General features: G+C 42.2%; 1 long non-coding RNA gene across 1 annotated transcript; it reads right to left on the bottom strand.

The window, feature by feature from the left end:
- Window positions 1-2184: 2184 nt before the first annotated feature.
- On the bottom strand, window positions 2185-10006 carry LOC142581975 (uncharacterized). The gene is made up of 3 exons (XR_012828336.1): window positions 9562-10006; window positions 8363-8455; window positions 2185-2582 (listed from the first exon to the last, which is right to left on the bottom strand). It is a non-coding gene; the product is annotated as an uncharacterized LOC142581975 (long non-coding RNA).
- Between the last annotated feature and the right edge of the window lie 364 nt (window positions 10007-10370).

Here is a 10370-nt window from a genome sequence, read left to right as displayed (position 1 = left end):
GAAGACAAAACAACAAAGGCGCGATACGGGAGTGTTGGTTCCACCAAGAAGCCCAAATTCACACTCTTGTACTGCGAGTATCATATGTCATTTATCATCACTCCCATCTGGAGTCGCAGGCTGCGTGCTTGCCGCCTGGCGAACCTCTCCTGTCTTCCTTACATAGCCTCTCTTGCTAAAGCTTGCTCCCCCAGTCACCGAGCACCCGCCGTGGTTGCTCAGTGGCTATGGTGTTGGGCTGCTGAGCACGAGGTCGCGGGATCGAATCCCGGCCACGGCGGCCGCATTTCGATGGGGGCGAAATGCGAAAACACCCGTGTATACTTAGATTTAGGTGCACGTTAATGAACCCCAGGTGGCCGAAATTTCCGGAGTCCTCCACTACGGCGTGCCTCATAATCAGGAAGTGGTTTTGGCACGTAAAACCCCATAATTCAATTCAGTCACCGAGCTAACATATCTACGTATAAGGTATGCGTAATAAAGCGCAACCTGAGGCCTAGAAACTCGCCAAATGGACCCTTGGGGATGAATGCACAACTTCCCATTCAGCATCGTGCATTCTGCGGGGCTATACGCTCGACAATGTAATACTGCAACAAAATATGCATAATGTTTATTGTGGCCTTCAGCTCTGCAATTTGTGCACTCCAAGCAGGCCTCTAAATATGGACTGCATAAACTTGTTTCTAAACTGTGTTTTGTATGAAGCGCCTACAATCTTTATTTTGGTGTTTCGCACTTCGGAAGATCGATTTCGCTTATCTTTTAACTTCTTTCATGCAATCTAAAGGAGTGAGTGCAGCGTAAGGTCTAGTGGAGTGAGCACAATTAGCGAAATACACTAATGCTACGGCAAGCGCTGTCTTCTAGTGTGGCGTCTAAGTGTTTAAGAAAGAAGGACTTTTTTTTTACGTACTGCCATACGTTGTTTTAGCCATAAGGAAAGTTGTGAAATTGGTTGTGACATCCGGCTGCTGGATTTCCCTGGCAAGACCGCGCGCGTTCATTTAGATAGCGCGCCGATGTGTTGACGGCAAGGTCAGTCATGTGAAACGGAAAGCCCTAAAAGCCAGCTGCCTGCTGCCGTATGCAAGATCCTCACTATATAGACCGTACACTTCAAGCGCTTATTACGGACGAAGTATCTATTATCTGGTATCTATTTATTATCTAGTATCCCTTATCTAGTATCTATTATCTAGCATCTATTATTTATTATCAAGTAGCTCTAGTATCTCTTACGAAGCCATAGATAATAGAGCGAACAGAGATTTTATTTTTATGCACAACTAACCTCCTTTTTTTTTTTTTTGTGGCTTCGAACTTGAGGGAGCCACGTTAATTGTTGTAATATTGCAAAAAGAACCCCTTTTCGCGTTGCCTTTTTCCTGGGTGGTAAATGCGAGGAATCCGAGCAATATAGTTGGGGCCCCGAGCGGCGCATACTATCGTTGCTGCCGTCGTTATCGACATCATCATCAGCCTATTTTGGGCCGCCTACGGAACAGTGGGCGAATTATTTTTAATGAACTCGCTTTTTGGTACTGGAAACACCTTGAAGCCGGTCGGAACACAAGCCCCACAGAGCGCAAACTGGCAACCCTTTATTTGAGTTGATTTGTTGACACTTATTTGTACATACGAGTTAACATAACTGAGTAGCAGAAAAAAGAAAGGTAAAGGTAGTAGTAGTACTATGATCAGCAGTTAGTTTTGCTTTCATTCCTGGTAATTATATTGTTAACACGTGTGTATAAATATGTACTAACAAACTGCCTGATATGAACAGTTGCCAGTTTGCTCCCTGAGTAAACCTAATCAACCTAGCGGAGCGAGATATCCTGTGGTTAAACGGTCCTGTGCACTGTAAAATAATTTACACCCCTAAGGGTTTTTTTGAGTGTCTATAACTAACCCCCTAGCACCCTAGAATAAGCTGGGTTTTATAGGCAATTACACCCTTATGATGGTTATTCTATATTCCAATAACACCCTATCCCTTGAGGGTGTTTTGAACAAAATATTACCCTTCGACCCATGGGGTGTAAGGGTGTGATCAGGAATATATTACCCCTTCACCTATCGGGTGTAATAAGCAATATAAGAGCCCTTGCTAAAAGGGTGTTGAAGTACGGCATGTTGAAGCGGGTACACATGCACTTCATTGTATGTTAAGTCTAAAGTCAGGCTAGCACACAGAAATGTTATGTATGGTGTGCATACAATAGGTAATGTGTTTCCAAACGCATGGCATAGCAACTTTGAGAGAAAACACAATCACATGTGAGTGTTCTGCGCGAAATGGTCCCATTTACCACAGATACAGGAAGAGTGACTGCATGGAGGGTCATTTATTCTAGCCACCTGTACAATATTTAGAGCTTGCACTGCGCCTTGTATGTGGTGACAAGTCTTGTGGTCGTTCTAGACTGAAGAACAGTCTTATTCAAACCAATATTCCAGGGCACAGGCGAGGCTGGTGATGCCTTTGTGTAGCTCCATTCCAATGTCCTAAGGCGAGCCATCATAGATGAAACCATTTCTTCCTTGATCGCTGTAGCCATCTGCTTGTTTTCTACCTGCAAAATGATTTGTTGCAATTTAATGTCAGGAAAAGTACACGAAACATGACAAGGAGCGCTTCCCTGCATCATTCACTTTAATATTTCAAGATCACATGAAGACCAGGATAAAGAAAACAAGCACAGATAGTGCTTACTTCCAAGAATAAGGCATTTATTTTGCGACATCATGAATGTAGGAGAGGCAGGTTACACAATTATATGAGGGCAATTCAGAAATTATTGCCTCCAAGCCCACTACTTTGCCGATATTACTGCAAACATTTTGAACTCTTTATCATTGATGCACTTATGTTTATGCTATCGAATGTCGCCTCACATTCCTATCTCTTCTCATTCCAGAGTAATCGAGCAATTCATGGCATCCAGTGGTGACGTCAAGTTGAAACAGCAGGCTGTAATTGAATTTCTGACTGCGGAAGGTTGTGCGCATATCAAAATTCATCGCCATCTGACTGCAGTTTACGGGGATTCCTGTGTTGACGTCAGCACTGTGCAGAGGTGGGCAAGGACTGTGAAAGACCAAAATCCTGCCGCATCAAATCTCCAGGATCAGCACCGAAATGGACGGCCCACAATGGCTTCTGATGAGGGTCATGAACATCAGGCAGATAGGTTCACTCAGGCCAATCGCAGGATCAAGCAACACCAGATTGCAACAACACTCACCATTTCCATTGGCTCAGGGAACCACATCATTAAAGACCTGCGTTACAAGAAGACTTGCACTTGTTGGGTGCCATGGCAACTGACGACTGACATGAAAAAGTTGAAGCATTGCGAACAAGTTCAAATTTTCTTGTAACCCAGGAGGTTCTTAATTATGTGGTTCACTGAACCAATGGAAATGGCGAGTGTTGTTGCAATCTGGTGTTGCTTGATCCCGCGATTGACCCGATTCAACTCGTCTGCCTGATGTTGATGATCCGCATCAGAAGCCGTTGTGGGCCGTCCAGTTCGGTGCTGATCCTGGACGTTTGATGCGGCTGGATTTTGATGTTTCAGAGTCCTTGCCCACCTCCACACAATGCTGACTTCAACACAGGCATCCCCGTAAACTGCTTTCAGACGGTAATGAATGTTGAAGGGCGTAGAACCTTCAGCAGTGAGAAATTCAATTACAGCCCGCTGTTTCAAGCGGACATCACCCCTGGATGCCATGCATTGATCGATTACTTTGGAACGCGAAGAGATAGGAAGATGAGGCAAGTGACATCCTATAGCTTAAACATCAGTGCATTAATGATAAAGAGCCAAAATGTTTGCAGTACTACTGGCAAAGTAGTGTGTTTGGAGGCATTACTTCCTTAACCGCCCTCATATTACAGCAATAACACTGGGCAGTTTGTTTTCGTGTGTGACATCTGACCCAATACTACAACTTAGAATGTGCACAAATAAAGATGCTCGTGTTGAGCCCAATAAATTGCTTACAAATATATCAATCCTTTCTTATGCAGTAAGTTTACAATGAGAAGCCACATCATCTCACTGCAACTTTTCCCTGCAAGCAAGTTGCATTGAAAAGAAGGTGCAGCCATATGCTTCGCTATGCATTGCAGGGTAACCATCAAGAAGTACTTTGACATTAATGCTTTGTTCCCAAAACCAACAGTTTAAATGCCAACCATTATTTCACAGGATGTGGTGGCCACAAGGCAAAAACAAATTCGCAGGGTTTACGTGCCAAAACAATGACCTTACATTCATCGGTTAATATAACACATGGCATTGTTGTTTTGCCTGCCTCCTCAGAATTATACATTGTTAATAAGAGTAGAAATCAGCATTTTCACAGAAGCTTGCTCCTTTAACAACAAGAGGCACTAACGATGCTGTTCTTTAGGTTTCCCAGGCAAACAATGCAAGCATCACTATACTAAGCATCACTAAGCTAACCTTTATTTTTTTCTTAATCTATGACCTACACAGTGGCTGGTAAGAACCCCTCTCGAAGAAATATTTGGCATCTCTACTAGAAGCCCTACCTACTCCTTTTAACATCATCTTAGACATCTCTACTAAGCAAGCACATAATCCTGCTGGTATTTTTATTACAGAGGTTTTCACTAAAGATCTTCTAAGCAAGAACTCTTTAGCATCTGATCATTTAGATGCTTTGAACTGGAACAACACAGTGAATGCATCATGCTTAACAGAAGTTTAGCTATTTTAATCAAAGCACAGTTAAAGCCTTTCATGTATGAAGTTTGTCATCTGCTTTTACTTGATCTTGCTGCTTATCTGATTGTGAGTTACACTAAGATCAAACATTCTAATGGCCAACATCTCATCTGTGAAACGCAGAAACTTTAGTGCACTTGTCAGTGTTGTTACGGCATTCTTAAATGTGATGATTAGGCTGCTGGCTGTTTAGCACTGTAGTACCATTGTACAGGGTGATCATTTTTAAGTTCTATGGAATTTTTAAAAATTTCCTGTGGCAGATGGCATAATTCTTGTCCTTGAGCTATATTATTTGAAGAGGTAGAAATCACTAGCATGAGAAATCGAAACACATGTTCAATTAATTAAAAAAGTTCACTATTGACTTGGTAACTAATTATTTTACTGTGCATATTGCAATTTACGAATTGTAGCCAGTGAGCTTGGAAGACGTGTGCACTTGAACTTCCAGGATGACATCAGTTTAGGAATATTTCCCTGATAAAGAACACTACACAAGGGTGTTCCAGTTACTTTTGTGCATCAGTGCATACAAGCACATTTTGTTAAAAAAGTAAGTGGAACAACAGTGCATTTTTACGGCAAGTTTGATGGTGCATATCTCCAAACTGGCGTCATTCTGCAAATCAATTCCAAGTGGATGTATCTTGTAATCTCACTGGCTATGATTTGTAAATTACAATATGTGCCTCATATATGTGGTGGCACTGGAAAATATCCCCAGAGTTCTACTAGGAAACATAAATACCGAAGAAAGTGGATGGGGAAAAGGCGCCTGTAGTAGTTCAATTGGTAAAGCATCGCACGCGTAATGCGAAGACGTGGGTTCGTTCCCCACCTGTGGCAAGTTGTTTATTCATCCACTTTTATTTTCATTAATTTATCATTATTTCATTTATTAATCACAAGTAATTTACCCTAAGTTGCCCTTGGTGTTAGTGTTTGCTGGCTTCTTAGGATAAGATTAATAAGCATCGGCCCCTCGGTTAAGCCATTTTCTTTGTTTATATGTGCCATGAAGTAATTAATTGAACATGTGTTTCGATTTCTCGTGCAAGATATGTCTGCTTGTTTGAATATTCCTGCTCAAGGACTAGAATTATGCTATATGCAACAGGTTATATTTAAAAATTCCACGAAACTTAAAATCATCACCCTGTATAAAGACACTGTGAATTTTAAAACAAGCTTCAGTGAACCTTATTGAATCAGCAAATGGCCAGTGTAACTAGCCTGCTTATCCTGGAAATCTTTTGTAGCTTATAAGCATAGAGCATTTCACTTACACATTTAGGAATGCGAAATTTTCTTGAAATCAGCCCTTTCTTTTTAACAGCTAGCATCCCTGCCAGTTTAGTTAGACATAATGTTGCATGACTTCAATAGTACTGCAAAATCAGATTTTCTTTCTGCTCCCAGTGTCTAGTGATGTATCTTTACCAGTGTCTTTAGCAGCTGAGATAACTAATGTTCCTGCAGGTAAATATCGGAAAACATTGCGATAACTGCCAAGTAAATGCAATCGTGCGTCTTGTTTACAATACAGCATGTGCTCTACCTCCTGCCAGGTTTGTACTCCATATCAGGCCAGCATGCAACTTGTACAAGAGGCACCTTTCGCATGCATGAAGATATTTTATGAGGTTATGGTGGTGTCAAAACATGACATCAACCATAATGCCTTAAACTATTATATGAAACACTTACTTGTACAAAGATAGAAAAGGCACCACTTTTGAATTTAGCACATTCGGTTTACAGTACCATAGTAGAAATGGCTCAACTAGTACAGGTACGCAAACGGGCTAGTTGGTATTGGTCGAGGACTTTCGACAATGTGAACTCGACAAAGGATGGAGAAAGAGGCGATAGCATTTGTCTCTATTTCTCGCCACTTTCGACGTCCTTTGTACAAGCCCGCACTGTTGAACATCATGGGTCAACTAGTACAGCCTGAAAAAAATGTCATGAAAGAAAACTTGGCACTCAACCTGAACAATTCTGCCTGTCAGGTATTATGGTTTCTTCAGAACTTATTTCTTTATACAAAGACCAACCCATCAAGTAAAGCTTACTGAAAGAAATGAACAACATCAACACCTCTCAAGGCACATGCATCAAAGGAGTTAGAGCATCATACGCATTACCTTTAAGTGCAAAAGTATTCTTTTTCTTAGGCAAACTGCATTTCTAGTTTCTTAAACCCTATATATTCATTTGTCACAGCTATGGGAAAATCACAAGGTGGAAAAAGATGTGTTGGTGCAATTTCAACTTTTATGTACAACAACAAAAGGTAAAGCACAGGAAATCTCACTGGTCCTCTGTCTAAATGACACTCAGTTTCATTTGTCATGTCCACTCCCATCCTGATGGCAGCAGAAACAGGAAGAGAGCAGCGTGGTTCAGAAAGCAGACGAAGGAGCTGATATCCTAGCTGACATAAAGAGTAAAGAAGGGAGCTGGTCAGGCCATGTAGTGCAGACTTGAGACATCATTAATTAGCGCGAAAAAGACAATGGACGACAGCTAGAAGCACACAGGACTGAGCTCTAGGCTTCAACTGAAATTTTGGCTACACAGAAACATAGGATTCAGGGGATGCGACCGCGACGGATGGAAGCAACATTCATATTTCCCTTTCCCTGTCTGACAAAGGAGATATCGGAGAAAATTGATGGATAGGTTCATTTCGAGATACGAACACTCTTTTTGGTGAGAGCCAGAGAAGGGGTGCTTACACACCTAACACCCGCTTTTTGATGCAAAGTGCTTCGAATATTTTCATGTAGACCTGCCTCTAGAGCCGTCTGGACAGATGAGTGCTTTGAAACTGCTCAGTGCATGAGCACCTACAGCAATGATTGGCCGGATGGCCACCAGCCACTGACAACTGCGGTCGTTTAAACACCAACCTGTTTGGCTTGAGGAAACATAGGGAAGCTTTCAGTACTTTAGTGGCTGGTGGCCACATGGCCAATCATCGCCATATGTGCTCATGCACCGAGCAGTTTCACAGCAATCGTGTGCTCAGGCGGCTCCAGAATCAGGTACATAGGGAAATATACGAACCACTTTGCATCAAAAAAGCGGGAAATAGGTGTGTAAGCACTCATCTCTGGCTCTTACCAAGAATGTTCGTAAGTGAAATTAACCTGTTCATCACTTTGTTCCGATAGCTCCTATGTTGTTTCTGTCTGTCGACATTCTGTGCATTCCATGTTCCTGTGTAGCAAAAATTTCAGTTGAAGTCTAGAGTTCTGTCTTATGTGCTTCTTGATGTTGTCTTTGTCACGCTAGTTATTGATGTCTCAAGTCTGTCATGAGCACCAACTAGCCCAAGTGCCTTCTTCAACCATGTAATGCATAGGGCAGATAACCGGTGGCACATTCAAGTTACAGAATGGAAGCCAAAAGAAGAGAAGGGTAGTCAAGGACGGTAGAGAAGCAGACTATGATGAAGTCAGAAAATTTGCAGGCTTCACTTCGAATGCGCTAGGGCAAGACAGAGGTAATTGGAGCTCACTGGGAGAGGTCTTCATCCTATGGTGGAAAAAATATGTCGGCCAATTGTGATGAAAAAAGTATACCTGTCAGCTCAGATGTCTTCACAGTCTTTTATGCAATGGGTAGGCCCAAGACAGCCAGTCGGTTCCCATGCAATTGCTTCATGCTGACTGTAACTGCATGAGCACAAGAAAACAACCTACCATTAATGCCACTCGAGATTGACTACTCAATAAAAGAACCTCTCAAAGCTGCAAATACAATTAAGCATTTACCAGCTTAATACATACATATATAAAGGCCAAGAATAGTTAAAATAATCATACGCTTTATAACTAGACATTAAAATAAGGTAGTGAAACGTACAATAACCGTAGGACGTTGAGTGCAATTCATTTCAGAAATAATTTTGACCACTGGCAGGACGCCTCAGACAGGGCTCAGTCACACAAGAAAACATAAATAGTAGTAGTAATAAGCATGCCTGCGTGAAACCAAGACACGAATTCAAGGACGAGAAAAAAATTGACTAGGCTCGATGTACTTATTTATGCAAGAAGATAAATTTATAAATAAATTTCGCAACCACGCGTTCATCCGCAACAGCATGAGAGCTTCTAGAACAAACGAGCACAACTTAAAACGAAGGATTAGTACATAGCCGGGGTGGTCGTGGTTCTTTTGTTTTGCATTAGTTCTAGTCATGAAAGCACGAGCATTGCAAGCTACTTGCGCCATTACCTATCACGTGACCTCCGACAAAAAAACAAAAAAAAAGCTAATGAGTGCAAGTAAATAAGCGACATTTAATACGGTTTTCACACTGCACACTTTTGCCCGCGATCGATCCTGACTGGAATTGAATTTCTGGGCAAGTATGGCTTCGTTGCACAATCTGCGGACGGGAGCCAATCGCGGTCGAAAATTTGCATCCAGAATGGGCTCGATCGTGATCGAAAGTGGCCCTGTGACACCGGTATAAGTCTGCGCCCATCTTTTGTAACAGAATGAACCAATTAGTCAAACCAAAGTATTATTTACCTGCCTGCGCCGAATACTGACGCGTAGCAGCACTTAATTCTCTACACTCTAGTTGAGGACACGTGAACAATGAAACATTCTTTTTCTTTTTCACATTCGGTGCCCATAGGCTACGCCTGGAGTACAGATACTACACTCGCATCCAAGCCACCTTGTGCTGCCCTTTAAAGAAATTACGCGAAAATTACTACCACAATGACGCACCATAATAACGCGACGCTGAACGTGACTACGTACGTACCTTTTATATGAGCGGTCCATGCGCCTTGCAAAAGGCCCTCGGTTTGAAGGTGGAGCGCTGTCCGATGTGTAATCTGGGCACGCCGTTTGGTTTACGTAGTGGATGGACCATGTTGACGATGCATTCCGCCGAAAAACAAAACGTCCACTTCATCACTGTTCAAGCCGAATGGAAGATGTTTTCTCTTTCGCCACGAATGACGGCCGTCGTAGGCATAGTAAACACACTGTCACAAAGAAACACCGATGTCGTAGGCCGCTGCTGCCTTTCTTTCTCACGCATAATCGCGTCGCCTTCACTCTGGACGCTCACTTCACGTCGATGAGCACAAAAGTACACGAAAACAACGAGGTGGTACAATCTAAACGCAGCAAAAAACAATCGAATTACTCACAACTTCAAGAATGTCACGGAGAACACACCAAACACACATGCACCCGCCGGCCCGCCGCGAGACGCAGAAAATGACGTAGCGGCAATAGCAGCGACACCCGTCGGGGGAAGTTATTTCAATTTCGGTTTCGTTTTCAATGTATAAATACAAATATTTTTTTAGTATAAATACAAATATTTTTTTAAACTACGTGTGTATATTACTTTTCAAGCTATTTATTTTACGCTACCTCTAAGCCATTTCCTGTGTTTACGGGTAGGTTCAATGGAAATTTATTCGCAAAAACATTGGCTGATATCAAATGAAATGGAATGGCAAAGGTGGGCTGGTAACTGCATGTAAGTGAATTCATTTTCTATATATATATATATTTTTTTTGCTTGGACGTTCATTTGTAAGGAGACGTGGCCCTTCC

This window comes from Dermacentor variabilis, chromosome 5 (assembly GCF_050947875.1).
Source record: "Dermacentor variabilis isolate Ectoservices chromosome 5, ASM5094787v1, whole genome shotgun sequence".
Lineage (NCBI taxonomy): Eukaryota > Metazoa > Arthropoda > Arachnida > Ixodida > Ixodidae > Dermacentor > Dermacentor variabilis.
The sequence above is the reverse complement of the archived record's forward strand: the minus strand, read 5'-3'. Positions and strand labels throughout refer to the sequence as shown.